This window comes from Peromyscus leucopus, chromosome 3 (genome assembly GCF_004664715.2).
Source record: "Peromyscus leucopus breed LL Stock chromosome 3, UCI_PerLeu_2.1, whole genome shotgun sequence".
Taxonomy (NCBI): domain Eukaryota; kingdom Metazoa; phylum Chordata; class Mammalia; order Rodentia; family Cricetidae; genus Peromyscus; species Peromyscus leucopus.
The window spans coordinates 109,460,061-109,476,967 of NC_051065.1; positions in this window are offsets into that span (position 1 = coordinate 109,460,061).

Here is a 16,907-nt window from a genome sequence, read left to right on the forward strand (position 1 = left end):
AAAATCACACAAAAACTTGCCTGGAGTCTCTGACACCAGCAACATTTCTGGAGAGTTGAGTTGGGAGTGAGTCATTAGCTCAAGATTAGAGGCATGTCTTCCCAAAATTCCTTCCCCTCCTTTTTTTCTTTTTTTTTAAATATTGTTTAGTTTTTTATTATTTGATAATTTCCCTCCCTAGTATCCTGTCTCCTCACCCCTCTTCTCCCACAGAAATACTTCTTTACTACCCCATGTCACTGTGTGTGTAACCAATAGAGTACAAACAGGGTTGTCTGCATGAGCAAGAGTGGGAGGTTATCTACTGGAGTGTGGGCAATTTGTCACTTAAGAAAGCGACACCCCTTCCTTGAGCCACCACTGATTAAGAGTCCCTTAGGGAGAGAGCTGGTCCTCATTACCTCTTCCTTTCCATCCTAATGTGTTGGCAATCACATTCTTTTTGAGGTCTTGTGCACGTAATCACAGCTGCTCTGAGTTCATGAGTGCATGTTATATCTAGGAGATGCTATTTCACAAAAGTCCTCCCCAACTCTGACTCTTACAATCTTTCCCCCTTTCTTCTGTGATTTCCTCGAGTCTTGAGATGGGTGTGTGATACAGATACTCCAATTAAGGCTGAGCATTCATTACACTTAGTCATTACACTTTGTCAGATTCTGTGTTAACCACTGCCCACTGCCAAGATTCTCTGACAAGGACTGGTATCTGCAGTGGTCTAGAAGTATAAAGACAAGTGTTTACACTGTATTTTGGTACCATGTTCATTTAGAAAAGCAATAGTATCAGGGGCTATATGAACTTTCTAGCCATGGATTCTTGGCCGGGTTTACAATATTATGCATGTATTCCTTCCTGTGGAATGAGTTTTAAATCCAATTTTTAAAAGTGGTTAGCTGATACTATAAAATTCATGCCAATATTGCACCAATTGACATATCTTGCCAAAGCTAGTTATTAATGTAGTTCATACTGTTCATAGTAGGGTAAGACTGTTGATGACTTTTAGTTCTGAGGATACTGTAGAGCACCTTTCAGTGCCATGAAAACTGCGATTTGAGAAGCAGCTTCTAAGTCTGTTCCAATTTTATTTCTGCATATCTTGTGAGCAAAGTATGTGGGGTCTTCTGCAATGGGGGTCTTCTCATCAAGTTATAGTGGGTAAGTAAGAGCAAGAGCAATAGCCTGTATTGTTTGTGTGTGTCTCTGGAACACGGAACCTACAAGCAAACTCTTTTTAAATGTACTAGTTTAAAATGTTAATAATAGTTAGCAGGTTTATATACAGCTTTTCAAACTTCCTGAATGTTAGTGTCCTTCCCCAATCCCTCCTCTGCACTTTCCCCATTCCACTCTCCACTTACACCTTCTCACTCCATTATTCCTCTTTCCAACTCCATGCCACTTGTATTCCTACCATCCACCCTCCCATAAAGTCCTCCTTACACCCTCCTCCCCAGTGGCCCCTTTTCTTGCGTCCTGCTTTTACAGATACTGAGTCAAACCATTAAATCTAAAGATTCAAAGCTAGTATTTACATATGAAAAACAACAAACAGCATTTTTTCTATCTAAGTCTGAGTTGCTTGTTTGGCATAATTTTTCCAGGTCCATCCATTTACTTGAAATTTTCATAATTTAATTTTTCTTTACAGTCGAATGAAATTCCATTGTATATTATGTGTCATATTTTCATTGACTATTAATCAATTGATAGGCATTTGGGTTGATTCCATTTTCTAGTTACTATGAATAGCTCAACAATAAACCTAGACAAACTATCTGTACATCATCTCTGTAGTAGGATATAAAGTCTTCTGGATATATGTCAGTGGTAATCTTGGTCACATGGTAGATCTATGTTTAGCATTTTTAGGCTTCTCCATCCTGATTTTCATTATGATCTCATAAATTTGCACTCTCATCAACAAGGAATAAGGTTCCACTTTTCCTACATCATAGTTATCACTTGTGTGTGTGTATGTGTCTGTGTGTGTGTCCCTGTCATTCTGCTGATTTTGTAGTGTTTGGAGATTCCTTAGTCCTCTTTTCTATAACAAGTGCTGTAGTGTCTTTGGTTTTTTTCCTCCTGTAGCCCCTTGGGTCCAAATAATCTTTCTCTTCCATCAAAAATATTCTCTCCAGTGTCTTCTGTAGAGCTGGCTTGGTAGTCATAAATTCCTTTAGCCTGCATTTACTATTTTAAGTTTTTCTTTCACCTTTAATTATGATGGATAGTTTTGCTGGGTATATTAAATTGGTTTGGCAATTATGGTCTTTCAGAATTTGAAATAGATCATTAGAAGACCATCTTACTTTAGAGGTTTTGACTGAGAATTCAGTAGTTATTCTGATAGGCCTGCCTTTAAATGTGACTTGGTCTTTCTCTCTTGCAGCTTTCAATATACTTTCTTTGTTCTGTATGTTCATTATTTTAACTACACTACGGCATGAACAGTTCCTTTTCTGATTCTATCAGTTGGATATTCTGCACAGCTCTTGTATCTGAATGGGCTTCAATTTTCTTGTCTTTGGAAAGTGTTTGTAGTATTCAAGAGGGACTAGATTGCCATACAGTTGTGGTGATAATTTCCTTGGTTAGACTAGTGTTACAAGTACCAGGCTCTATCTCTACTCCTCCTTGAGGATTGAGTACTGTCTTCAGAAACTGTCACTATTCAATGTTCAACTCACTCTGGTAATAAAGTAGCAGGTGACCACAGAAAAGACACTTGCTTTAAGAAGTAAATGGGCCATGTGTACCCCAAATATATTAGTTATTTGGGCACAGTACTACAGTGTAACTATGATTATTATCAGATTGCTATATGGGAAGAAGATGAGAGAAGCATATATAAGAGTAAGAATAACAAGGGCAAAGGAAAGATGAACGGGTTAAGAGTAGACTAAGAAAAAGAAGGTCAAATTATGGACTCAGACATCATAAACCAGCTCAGCTTCTGACTGCAATAGATGTAACAGCAACAGGAAGGAGTAAAGAAGCCAGTTGGCCTTTGTTGACTTGAAACAGCCTGTTCTGTGAGCTGAGGAAGGCTGAGACAAATGCTATGGCCCAACTTCAGCAGCTGTAACCTGCAGCCAGGAACCTCTGTTTAGAGCTGGGAGGCACTCTTTTCAAGCTTGCGCTTAGATCCTGCTGTTTCCAGTTTCCTCATTGGGCTGCTGATTGTGGTCCCAGCAGCAGTGGCTGGGGATCCCTCCTATAAAACCCTTACAACACGGCTTTTGTAGATTTCCTGGGAGGAGTCTTCCGCCCAGTTTGCAGGCAGCTGCTAGTCTCCCAGATTTTGCAGGTGCAGCAGCCCCTCTGCGGCTCTCAGTCTCAGCAGCAGCTCCAGATCCCAGTGGGACAGGAAGTTCATTTGGGTGTTGACCAAGTGGCTCATGGGCACTGAAGACACAGCAGAGAGTGATGTGGTATTTCTGTCCCCTTTATTGCCTGACTATAATCAGCCACTTGCTCTGACATGGCTCCTGGGTCACTGTCTTACCTGAAAGTCCCCCTACTCACTTCTTTCCTAATGAGAATTTTCCAAACTGCTATAGCCATAAAATTCACGTAATTGTTCAATTTGTATGAGTTAGGCATTTGCTCTGCCGCCAGTTGCGTTTCTGGGCAGTTGGGAGCTTCTATCTCATTTCCTTATGCTTCTGTACAGATGATCAAAACTCACACACACAGTACATGCTTTTCCGGGAGGGGGGATGGTGATTAGGGAGATCTTTATGTAATACAGGACCACCATATATTCTCCTAACTGCCAACAATAAAATTAATAAGTGCAGCAGTCACCCACTCTGTGTATGGCAGGCGCTTACTGGCGATGCCATTCCAAGGCGGATACCAGCAGTGTATCAAGTGCAGCTGTGGCCCAGAGACAGTCCTTTGTGCTTAAGTGTATTTGTTTAATCCTCACACGAATACACTCATCTCTTTTCACAAACGAAGAAACTGGCCTTACAGCAGCGGAGTTTCTCGATGAAAGACACACAGCTAGTGCTCAGGGGACCCAAAGAATAGAACCCACTTAATTCACTCCAAAGCCCACTAGCTCTCAGTATCTACTCTGAATCCCATACTGAAACAAAAACTATGTAAAATAAGCAAAAGTAAAGGCCAACTAGTGTTTGGGGTCCTAAATCCTCCCATTGCCCACACAAAGATACTGGAGTCCCGAGAGATGAGGAGTGGGAATCAAACATTTTGTTATGAAGCAGGGTTCCCTGTCTCCTGCTGTAATCATTTTGGATAGATCATTATTTGCTGACTCACACATGGTGGAATGTTTGACACCCTTGAGATGCCAGCATCCCTTCCTAAACTGTGGCAACTGAATCACTGTGAAGACTGTCAAATGTCCTTTTAGAAGTGAAAATCATCCCCAGTTGAGAAGCAGTAATGTAGACCAAAGTGAGATGGGAGCCTTGGCATTGAACAAGGGGTAGCACAGTTCTACCCTTCCATTGCCAGCAGCTTCCAGGGAGAAAGGAGATCCAGGACAAAAGAGCCAGATCAGACAGTGAACCCCTTGCAATATAAGCGTAAGGAGCCAAGTTTGATGCAGGACCCACATCAAAAGGCTGGAGGTGGCAGCACATGCTTGTAATCCCAGTACCAGGGAGACTGAGGTAGGAGGTTCCAGGGACTCACTGGCCAATCAATGAAGCCTAACTAGTCAGCTTCAGGCAAATATCAAAAAAGCAGTGGGGCTCAAAATATAGCTCAGAGGATAAAGATGATTGCCATGCAAGCCTGATCGATGACCTGAGTTCAATTCCAGAAGCACACTGTAAAGGTGGAAGGGACCACTAACTCCATAAAATGTCCTCTAACCCCTTCATGCACTTTATGGTGAACACACACACACACACACACACACACACACACACACACACAATTTCTTAAAAGAAAAAAGTGATTGAGATCCAAATAGAGCAAATCAAATAAAAAGTAAATGAGGAGCTGGGTATGTAGCTTGCTGATAGGCCCCTTATCTAACAGAGACCTTGAGTTCAATCTCAACCCCACTACCAAGACAAAACAAAACAAGGTGAATGCTAGTAGGTGAACTGACAGGTTTAAAAAGACTCTTCTAGTGGGTTTTGCTTACCTAGCATGGGCACTTGGGGCTGATTACCAGCACTTCCTAAGTCAAACATCCCAGCACTCAGGAGGTAGAGGCAGGAAAGTCTGGAGTTCAATGACATCTTCAGCTACATAGTAAGTCAGAGGCCAGCATGTGCTACATGGGACCCTTCAAACAAACAAACAAATAAACAAATAAATAAATAAATAAATAAATAAATAAATAAATAAGAAATAGATAAATAAGAGATAGATAGATAGATAGATAGATAGATAGATAGATAGATAGATAGATAGATAGATAGATATTCTCCTGCCATGTTTAAGCACACTGAGTGGATTCAAGTGCACACCACCTGGAATAGGTTCCAATATGATAGCTACTTTAGAGGTGGTGCCTGTCCACACACTTCTGAGAAGCAGTCCACTTGATACCCTCTCACAATAGCTTATATGGGCCTTGATCTAGACACTGTAAGATGAGTGTGGTAGTCCAAGCTTCATCTTTTGGAGAATAGAAATGGAGGTGCTACTAAAGTCAGCAGAGATGGAGCTTTTAGGTCAGTGGCCAGCATGTGAAGTCTTGCTACTTGTTAATGTCTTCCATTGTATAAAAGTCATTTCTGTCCTACAAAATGTCCCCTGTGCCATGTATTTTAAGGACTTTGACCTAACCTTAGGCAAACTGCTGGAACTCTTAAAAAATAAGCAAAGCCCTCCACAAATGACAGCTCTTGGGGTTTCAGAACGTGAGTGTGAGGGTTCCAGTGAAAACTGGGGAACTGGGAAGCTCTGTGGAGTGGGTCCATCTGCGCTTCAGCTGTGTTAGCAGGACAGAATAACCATGGTGCAGATGTAATGGACTTGTTGATCTTGACACACGGTCTTCTTTTCTCCTCTGGTGTTGATCCCAGTGGAATGAACTGTCACTTTCAATGCTAGTTCAAGGCAATACTTAGGATGAACATAAACCATTTCATTAACAGTTGATAACAAGTAAAGAAGGGGAAGGTGAACAGAAATGCTCTGAGATTCCTAAACCTTCTCTCTTTTTTTTTTTTTGTTCAACTCTCTTGGAAACACATGTACAATTCATTTCATTTCAAACAGGCTTCAGTGAATTCATCAGAATTATGCACAATGCTAAAAAGCTTCATATCTTGGTCTTTCCAAGGGTCTTTTGCCTTTTGCTATTACTGGGTATCACAAAGATGTGTGCTCCCTTGGTTGCCATGGTTACAGGATGCTATTGAGTTGGCTATAAGCCACAGAAAGCTTAAAAAGAATATTTACATCATGGGAATACTTCCCCTTTGACACTCTAGGGACCAAACTGAACATTGCGCCCCTACTAGGAAGAACTCCAAAGATTTCCTTCAAATGAACAACAGGCCAGATACAAGCTTGGATCTCTGACCTTTCTCTGCCATGGAGCTGAGAGGCAGAATAAGTTATTTCAAGCAGAAGTATCTCCTCTGAGCTCCGGACCCCTGTGCCCAAGCCAGATTACTCAAAGGATAACCATATCTTTCTTCAGATTTATTCAGAGTCCTTCTGATACTGAGGCCCTGTGTGTGTCCCCAAAATTTTAACAAATAGGTGGACAATGAAAAAAAAAAAAAAGACAGCTCACTCCTCCCCTCCAGCCCTGAGGAAATCTTGTATTAAATAAGCACTCTGGGACTAAGGGGCATTGCCTGAAGAGCATATCTGAAAACTCACTTCTGACAGGCCCATATCATCCTCAGGTTGTATCAATAGTGGTGCTGTGCCAAGTGCTTACCCCTTGCTTAGCACCGCGGCTGGTCCTCTGTGAACACTCAATGCACATGTAAACCAGGTAAACCCTGGGATTCACGATGGCCATCTTGACATTGTCAGAAAATGACAGTCTGTGAAATGCAGCTCAGAAACTCAAAAGGAATTTGAAGTAGAGTTTGGCTCTCTCTGTAGCCATGGTTTCCACATCCATGGATTCGCTCAACCTCACATCAAAAAAAAAATCCATCTGTACTCAACATGGACAGATGAGGGTTTTTTTCTTGGGTTTTTTTTTTTTTTTTTTTTTTTTTTTTTTTTTTTTGACATTATCCTCTCAACAGTTCCTCCTAACAACTATGTGCACAAGGGTTGCCTTTGGTATAAGTAAATGGAGGAGGTTTAATGTATTTTGAAGAATATATGTAACTTACATGCAAATACCACACCATTTTACATAAAGAAACAGAGTATCTGCAGAGTGTGATAGCTGAAGGAGGTTCAGAACAAGTCCCCTGTCAATCCCATGGGATGCCCAGTCATCCAAACAAAGTGCCAGTGGTGGTGCTTCCTTCATCCACCGTCTGCAGTCTGTTTCCCATAAAACAAGCAGTATGATCAAAGCCAGGCCACTTGTCTTAACATTCCACATAGAAAATTTCATTTTCCTCAGCAAAACCCAGAGTTTTATCTCTACTTCAGTACTCTGGACCGAGACCAACTTCTCACTGACTACATCTCCTCCAGTCTCCTCCCTCCCCTCACTGCAAACCCAGCCCTGCCCTCTGACTAGCTTGCTTTTCTTTGAAAGCAAAGAGCAAGCTCCCACCCTGCATCAGATGCCAACTTACAAGCGAGACCTTGCTGGCCAGCCGGGGTAGCCTTCTCCAGCCTGTCCTCAATTCCCTCTGTCACCTCATGCTCACTCTGGTCCCAGTCACATTAAACATTAACCTTCAGCCTGCTTATTCATTCTGCCAGCTCTGAAGAATCTATCAGAACCATGCCTTTTCAGCCCAGCTTTCAAGGAGGGCATGTCTGAGGGAGTAGTTGTTAAGCAGAGGGCACCACAGTCCTTGAAATGTACAAGGACTAGGCTGGGATGAGAGACATAGCATGGCAATTCTGAGAAACAACAAGGAAACTTGTTTTCCTATCATCTCAAATGCTGGCTTTTCTTCAACTCAGGAACAAAAAATCAAATTTTGCTTTCAATGGCTGTTTGCTATTTTTTGAAAGAGTTCAGTGAATTCTTTGTATTCTGTCCTTGAGCATAAACCTATCCTGTAGGAAGACAGAGTGGGGTACATTTCAAGAAAAACACTTTTCAAGACTAGAAAGCAAGCCGGTAAGCTGTCCTTGAGTAGCCATCTGCTCAGGTCTGGCCAGTTTATACCGAACTCAACTGGCCTGAAGTCAAGGGTTACACAAATGAAGCGCCATCATGACCAAGACCGAGTCTATAACTCACACAAGTGAAGACCTAACTCTGTATGAGGGGGAACATGGACACCCCAGCCTTTCCTGGGAAAGATCAGGTACAATTCACGGTCACACAACACACCTTCTCTGGATATTTTGCCAGTTGTAGGGAGAGATGGAATTGGCTGCGGTGACTGTTTAAAATATATAGGGGGTACCCAAACCCACCAAATCACAGCATAAGGATTACCTATTTAGAAAAACCCAGAAGAGGATGAGACAATTCAGCTTATTTGTTGCCAAATAACGTCTATAGATCAGGGTGGTTCACCTTGCTTAAGCAGCTTTGACTTCTCTATGTGCCTTTAAATTGGGAGACATGAGGGCCACTATTCACCCAGTTACGGGACAGGGCCTTATGAGCTGCTTCGCCCCCAGGTGATGGCAATTGCTGCCCCTCACACAGATGTTTGCGTTAGAACTTCATTTAGCCAAAAAGCTTATTGAGAATAAAGAACTAAGCTTTGTGTTCACTGGATAAACTTGCTTTAATCAGCGATTCTTAATAGAGTAAGGCTGTTAGAATTAGGTTAGGGGCTGGCGAGGTGGCTCAGTAAGTGAGAGCACTTCCTGTGAAAACAAGAAGACTTGAGCTCAAACCCCAGCACCCGCATAAAAGCTGGTGTATGCACACAACACATACACTCCCACAAAAGATTTGGGCTTGGTAGAAGTATTGGTAATTAGGAAAAACATGATTAACCTATTGTTTTCAAGATTTAAAAAAACTAATTAAAACTTAACCAAACTTTTTCTTCATTTATTTATTTTTTATAATTCGTTTTGAGATTACAATATATCATTTCCCTCTTTTTTTCCTCCCTCCAGCTCCTACCATGTGACACCTCCCCCACCCCACCCCCCGCTCTCTCTCTCATATTCATGGCCTTTTGTTTTTCTTTAATTATTGTTATATACAATAATTATATATAACAAATATTAAATTAAATATATATATATTCCTAAACATATAAATGTAACCTGCTCAGTCCACAACTCTGCATTTTTATCAGCTATGTCTTCCTATAGTGGTCTTCATCTGTTGCCAAGAGAAGTTTCCTTGATTAGGGACAATAACTACACTTACCTGTGCATATAAGGATAAATATTAGACTGCAGTTAGGGATTGTGTTATTAACCACACTCTCTTGACTAGTGGCTATGTGCCAGCTGACCTCAGATGCTGAGATCCAGTAATTCACCGTGTTACCAGTTACACAAATCTCATCCTTACATATTACCATTGTTAAATACAGAGAATGACTTCTTTCTTCCTTTCTTTTGTTTTGTTTTGGTTGGATCTTAGTTAATAAACCATAGGTAGCATTTTACCAGACTACAGGTAAAAGAGGCAGAGCGGAGAATCAAATTCAGTCCAATCTGAGTCCAGCAACCACACTGTATTCTGCTGCTCAGACAAATTAACTCAGTCAGCCCTACCTTTGGGGTTCCTTCATATGTAAGTTGGGTCCTGAAAGCAAAGGCTTGCTGATGACCAAGATCTCAGATGCGTCCCTAGATCGGAGCCAGTGTTTCCTGATAAAAGACATTAAGAGCATCCTCTTCCAAAATGTTCCTGATTTGTCCTCCTTCAGCGGCCTTTTACTGGAACATGGGGGAGAGGTGACTGGATACAGGAAGAGTCAGAGGGTACCTACACTCCACAGCTCCCACTTCCCTGATTTACAAAGCTATCTCGCTGGAACAAACTGAAGCATGCTCCTGTTGAGTTAAATCCCTGAGTCATGCCCACTTTCCACCTCACCACCTCCCTCCTACAGAGACGCTGTCAGAGAGCCTCGCTTGAGCCCTGCAAGGCAGTCATGAAGTTTGTTTTCTGCTCCCTTGCACTCATAGCAAGTAAGCCCAAGTGATTTCAGGAAATTCATCTTGTCACTTTGCTCTCTGTTTCCTTTTTCTCGTCAGTGGTGTAAAAAGGATCTCAGAAAAGCCACTGTGTGTGATCCACCTCTTTCTGTATCTTTGCACCAGGAGAAGATCGGAAGTACATGGCAGTGACTCAAAGGTGCCAAGGCAGTCTTGGAGACTGAGCACATCTACTTTAAGATCTGTAAACTAGAGAAATTGGGTGAGACACATAGTAGGCTTAATACCTCAAGCCTTAAGGTTTATAGGTTCATGCATGTTTCTGAATACATTAAATCCCATATCCAATGTAGCCCAATAAGGAAACTGAAGCATAAAGGTGCCACGACTTGGCTAAATTTACCATTCAAGTTTGTTGTAAATAAAATGATGACACCATCCATTAGTTTTCTCAGACATAAGAAGATAACTGCTTCCTTGCTTTTGTTAGTAAAACATTCTAAACCATTTAGGCACACAAGTATGAATGCACACACAATCATAACTTTAGAACCCCCGAGGCAAAGTACAAGAAATAGTAGCAGAGAAAAGGATCAGAAAAACTTACAGAACAGAAAGCAATCAATTGTTTAAAATATCTTTTCTCAATAATGAATACAACTTATTTACATAGGAAAACAGTTCTGTCTGTATAAGAAATTCAGTGGTTTGTGGCTTGCTGTCCCACACGAGGATCACTAGCATCAGTAGACAAACATTTCAAGTTCACGAATTGTCAGTTACATCCTGCCTTGCATTAGAAAGACTGACTGAGAGGATTAACCTATTTTTCTCTCTAGTCCCGAAGTTACAAACATCATTCTTTTTATCTAACGGCTTTATCATCTTCATTTGTCAAACACGCTTCGACCTGAGCCACATCTTGACCTTACCAGGGAATAATTCATAGTTAAGTGCTAGTTCAGAGGCAAGAAAAAGAAAGAGAACTCTTGAAATTTGCATGTGATGGTTTTTAAATGTGTCTGTAGATTCTCTGGTGTTCATCTCCTCACAGTGCAGTTTCAATGCACTCTCCTGGAATACAGCTCATTTCTATCAAAGAAAACACAGAAAGTGGTGCCATGTGATGTCTGAGCCTAGACACATAGTGACTGATGCTCTCTGCCTCATGGTCACAGACTCATGGAGTCCTGGTCTACTGTGTCAAAAGTCTGTCAATGTACTACAGCCATCATATCAGAACCACATATAGAATCCATACATAGAAGAAGAAGATGCACAAAGAATTGCAACCACTTGATCACCTGATCCCAGGCAATAAACACATGGTTGGTAGTGCTTTTGAGTCAGCTCCAGCTCAGTCATCATTTGACTGCAACTGTTTCAAGTTCCAAGTACAAACAATCTAACTGAGCCCGTTCAACCCCAAGACTTCATCACTGTTTTGTGTCATTAAGTTTGGGATGATCTGGTATATAGCAGTAACCCTACTGTGGCAGTTTAATCTCAATCTAAGTGGATTGAGAGTAGCCTAGTAAAGATATCTCTGGGTGTGTCTGCAAGGACATTTCTAGAAACAGTAAGATCATGAGGGCTCCAACCCAATGTGTGGATCAGTCTATTGATGGATTCATTATTGGGCAGTGGCCAAAGGTAGGGGCCAGAATCTAGTTGGAGGAAATAGTTCACTGGTGCTCGTCTCTGGGAGCTATATCTTGCCTGGCCCCTTCCTTTATTCCATTTTCTTTGCTTCCTGGCTTCCATGATGTTGACTGACCTGCTCTGTGATGTATATCACTACCACATAGACCTCTGAAATGCATGATTAACTACCTGCATCTGACCTGATCTACTGACCCCACATAGACCTCTGAAATGCATGATGTTAACTGACCTGCTCTGCCATGCATATCAACACCACATAGACCTCTAAAATGCAGAGAGAAAAAAACAAGTAATTCCTCTCTTTAGTTGTCCTGTTAGGTATTTGGTCACAGTGAAGCAAAAGTAACCAAATGTATATACTGTTCCAGGAAATAATCCTCGTGTACTGCTGGTGGGTTGGCTGCCTAGAAACTGTTCCCTTATGGGAACACTTGCCCCTCCCCAATCCACACTTTTCTAGAATTATCCACTAGGTAACTCAAGATTCTGCTGGCATATGGGGCAGATATGCAGTCCACTGTGGCCAATCAGAACACTCCACCCTGTATACAGTGGTCCAAGGAAAGAGATCCATTACTCAACGTAATATGAAAATCACAGCGTACACTGAGCAAAAGAGATGTAGCCCTTTTCTCCACATTCTTGTTTGTGGCCTCATTGCTAAGAGGAGGAACAATATGGTAAGAGAAAGATGGGCCCAGAGTCAGAGGTGTGGAAGGCTGTGGATGGAGGGAGGGGCTGAGAGACTGGATAAGGTGTGATGTCACCATTCGGGCATACTAAGCCATTGGTCTTTTCAGACACATGAATTATTAGTAAGACTTCTTTTATCTCTCTCTCTCTAAGCTAGCTTGAGTTTGTTTTCTTTCACTCGCAAAAAGAATTCTGTCTAATTCAATAAATCTTTAAAGGGGATACATGAAAATGCCAGAAATGGATATATAACCTTAGCTTAAAATAAAATGTAAAATTGCAAGTATTTACACAAATGCTACATTCAATGTAGAAAATATGTGCAAATCATGCTTTGATATACATAATTGATTTAAATAAAAACAAAGGAATAAAAAGTGCAAATCGTGGTGTCATGATAACTGAAATTTGATTCAATAGTTACATCACTTTGGGTTGTAAATATTTTCTTAGGTCCAAAACTTGGTAGTTTAAAGCATTTATTGTCTGAAAGTCTTCAGGCTGGATATCCAAGGGCAACTTGGATGTGTCTCTAAATTTCTTAGGTTACAATCAAGGACTCAGCAAGATGGGGAGTGGAGCCTAGTCTGGCAGGTGCATTGGGTGTAAGCCTTTGAATCTTACTCCACTGTTGGCAGGATTCACACCCCCAGTTCTGTAGAGAAGCTTTATTTCCAAACTTGGCATGGACAAAAGGATATACTTGTATTTTGTTTGTTCTCTTTTCCTAGTTTTTTTCTAGAATATTCTTTTTTATTGCTTGAGAATTTCTACATGCCTATATGTTTTGATTAAATCCACCCTCCATTCACTCCCCAACAATTACTTTCCTATTCCCCATCACTTTCCCTCCAACTTTCATGTGCTTAAAAATAATAATAACAATAATACACTGAGTCCTCTTAACACTGCCTGTATGTGCTTGGGTGTAGGACCATCTACTAGAGAAGAGGCAGACTCTCAGGAGCCATATCCCTAAAGAAAACTGGCTCTTCCTCCCCCAGCAGCCAGCAATAATCAGCAACTCCTCAGATGGAGCTGAGACTTCATGAGCCCCCTCCCGAATCCATGCTGGGATTTGGGCTAGCTTGATCTTGCATGGGTCTTGTGCATATAGTTCCAGGCACTGTGAGTTCACATGTGCCATGGTGCTGCCATGTCAGGCAAATACTCATTCTTGCAGACATCCATTCCCTAAAGTTCTTATAAATTTTCTGCACTTCCTTCCATGATGACCCTGGATCCTTGTCAATATGAAATGTGATACAGTTATTGCATTCAGAGATGAGCATTCCACAGTCTCTTATTCCCTACATGTTGGCTGACCAGTTTGGAGTTTTTGTATTAATTACAATATACTGTAAAAAGAATTCTCTCCAATGAGTGTTGAGAGGTACACTAATCTACAGGTATAAAGTTAAGAACTTAGTAGGTAGTTGGTTATTATGCTCATTTGGTGGAATAATCATACTAGGTTCTCCCTTAGGGTCCATGACCTACCCAGTCAGGAGTTTTTGTTCCAGTTTATGGTACAAATCATGAGTTCTGTTTTGTAGAACAGGCTATAAATCTAATCAGAAAGTTGTTTCACCAATGGGCATAACTTGACAGGTCAGTCATTACTGTAGCTCCCAGGGTTCACAGCTAATACCACTGAAGACTTTTCTATCCCAGTAGCATGCATAGACCATCCAGCTCTATGAAAGATAGTCAACAGAGGTGCAGCACCCATGTTGATACCAGCTCAGTGGTCTATGTTATCCTCAGTAATAGTGTCTTGCTATCAAGTTGGGGGATGGTAATAAAGAACAATATCAATAGCCTATAATTCTAGTGGACCACTATGAGACACCAACAACATTGACCAACAACTAGCAAAAAAAATGTAACTCATACCAGGCAATGGGTTTTTTATTCAATAGCTTATGGTTTCTGGGAGAGGCATTGCTTCCCACCACCACATTATATGCCGATTGTATTTAAATCCCTTTTTATATGTATATGTACACATTTCAAGAAACTTCTATAACAGTAGGATTACATGTGGCCTCTTTCAAGGCTCTTTAATGTAGTTATCCTTCCCCATATTGACTCCTTCACACTGCCCTCTCATCTTTCCCTCATCTCACCCTTCCTAGTTAGTTCCTTTCTCTCTTCCCACCACCAGCATTATTCCACCTTCCCTTGAAATCCACCCCATGGCCCTTTACTTGTTTCATGGTATCCATGGGCACTCCAGTTTAAGTACAGATATCCAATGATCCAAAGCTAGCATCCACACAGGAGCAAGAGAGTGTGCTACTCAGCATTTTGGTGCAAGACAAAGGGGAATCCTGAGAAACCAGGCAGACCTGTGCAATGGGAAGAGCAGACCTAGCTGGAGGGGCAGAGAAGGAAGTCTCAGAGGAGCTTGACGGGCCTATGGGATGGGAAGGAGGAGGTCTCCTTTTGGGTAAATGAAGGGGAAGCAGGACAGGTCAGGTAACCAGGGAAGGCGAGCTCCGTAGGAGCCAAGCTGCCTGGTGACAAGGTAATAGAGCCAAGCTGGGTTTTTTGTCACATAGGATTCTCTAAAAGGCAGTTCACAATATGTCTATAGCCACCTTTACAATGAGCAAATTAAAGAGAGAGAGAGAGAGAGAGAGAGAGAGAGAGAGAGAGAGAGAAGGTAAAACAGTCTTTTATAACCGAACCCCAGAAGTGACAACCCATCACTATACTAGTCTCTTCCTGAGAAAGAAGCCACTAGGTCCACCCCACAGTCAAAGGAAAGGGTCGCACCAGGGCTGGAGTACCAGGAGGCAGAGGCCACTGAGACCCGGTTCAGAAGCTGTCTAAGCAGCCTTCCACAGAGGGTTTCTGCTTGCTCAAAGATCAAATGTAAAGCCACATGTGTCTTACACAGAACAAAATTGATTCTGAAAGAAGATTCTTCTCTGGAAATCGGAGTATTGTTTCCCCAAACCCAAGCAGTACCAAAATGTTACCATAATAGGGAATTATAATGGCCAATCTTGTCAATTTTATCAGATCTGGAATCAACTAGGGAACATACCTCTGCTCCATAAAATCCCGTTTGGCTATTGGAAGCATATTTCTCTCAGTAAATGAGTGTATAATGCCAAATCTGTGAGGGCTTTTCGGGATTAACTGGAGACTCGGAGTGGGTGACACCCTCTGGGGGCAGCCCAGATGAAGGAAGGCCGGGGAGGAAAGCAGCGTCAGCTCGCCTGCACTCTCTCCTTGATGCTGAGTGAGCTGCCCTGTCGCTGCTGCTACTGCTCTCGCAGGAACCACGTCCTGCACGGCCACCAAAACCTTCTTTGGCTTTGCAGTGCAGCCTCAGGACCAGAGGCTCACCAACACCAGATTAGGACTACAGAGCCACCAGGCTTGGTGGATGGAGCAAATACTTGGGGCTTTGGAATGCAGGTGGCCATTATAAACCAATCTAATAAATACCCCTTTATAAGTCGTATTCTTTCTATTGATTCCATTCCTCTAGAGAACCCTGACTAATACAGAGGTTATAAACAGGGGAAGCTAGTCTAGTACTTTAAAGTTACATTTGCCTCGGCGGCACACTCTTTTGATTTATCCGATTGGTGAGTAGTTGAGGGGGTGTTAGCAGTGGACAGAGATTATGAAGGTGCTAGGCCTTCTGTAAGCCCCACATGCACCAGCATCAGAACATTTTGAATCATAACACAAAGGGTGCAACTTTCTTGGTTTCTTGGTTTGAAGGGCAAATGTCCTAGAACACAGGTCCCATTCATGTCAGGGAGACCATGCTCACCTGCATCTGCTAGGAGCATGAGCACACATAGGTGTGTAGGTGTGGCAGAGTGGGTGAAAATGTAGAGTTCAGAGTGGGTTAATATTGTGGAGAAAGCATGTGGAGTTATATATTTATCAGAAACACTTGGCCCTGTCTGTCTGAACGTTTGGACTTACCTCTTTCTAATCATTAATTGCTCCGTAAAATTGAATTTGGCTGTTGTAAGCATGTTCCTCTAAATAAATGAGTGCATAAAACAAAGCAGCATCATTAGGACAGCTCCTTATTAAGCTTTAAGACTGTTGATGTCTGCATTTGACACAAGGAAAAGAATGAAATTATTTGCATAAAAATTATTAAATGTAGAATTTTTAAAGGAGATTTACACCCCAGGGTGCTTCATTCTAAAAATAGTTTCACTTATTATAGAGATGTATCTGTACAAAGAGCAGATTTATGAACAGTTTAAGTTACTACTTCCCACGTGTAGAGGATGCGTTCCCAATTTTGCATATATTGCTATTCATTCTTGAATAAACACTTCCATTTTCCTATCTACATAAAAGCTAGTATTAGGTTTCCCCTGGAGAACAACAGC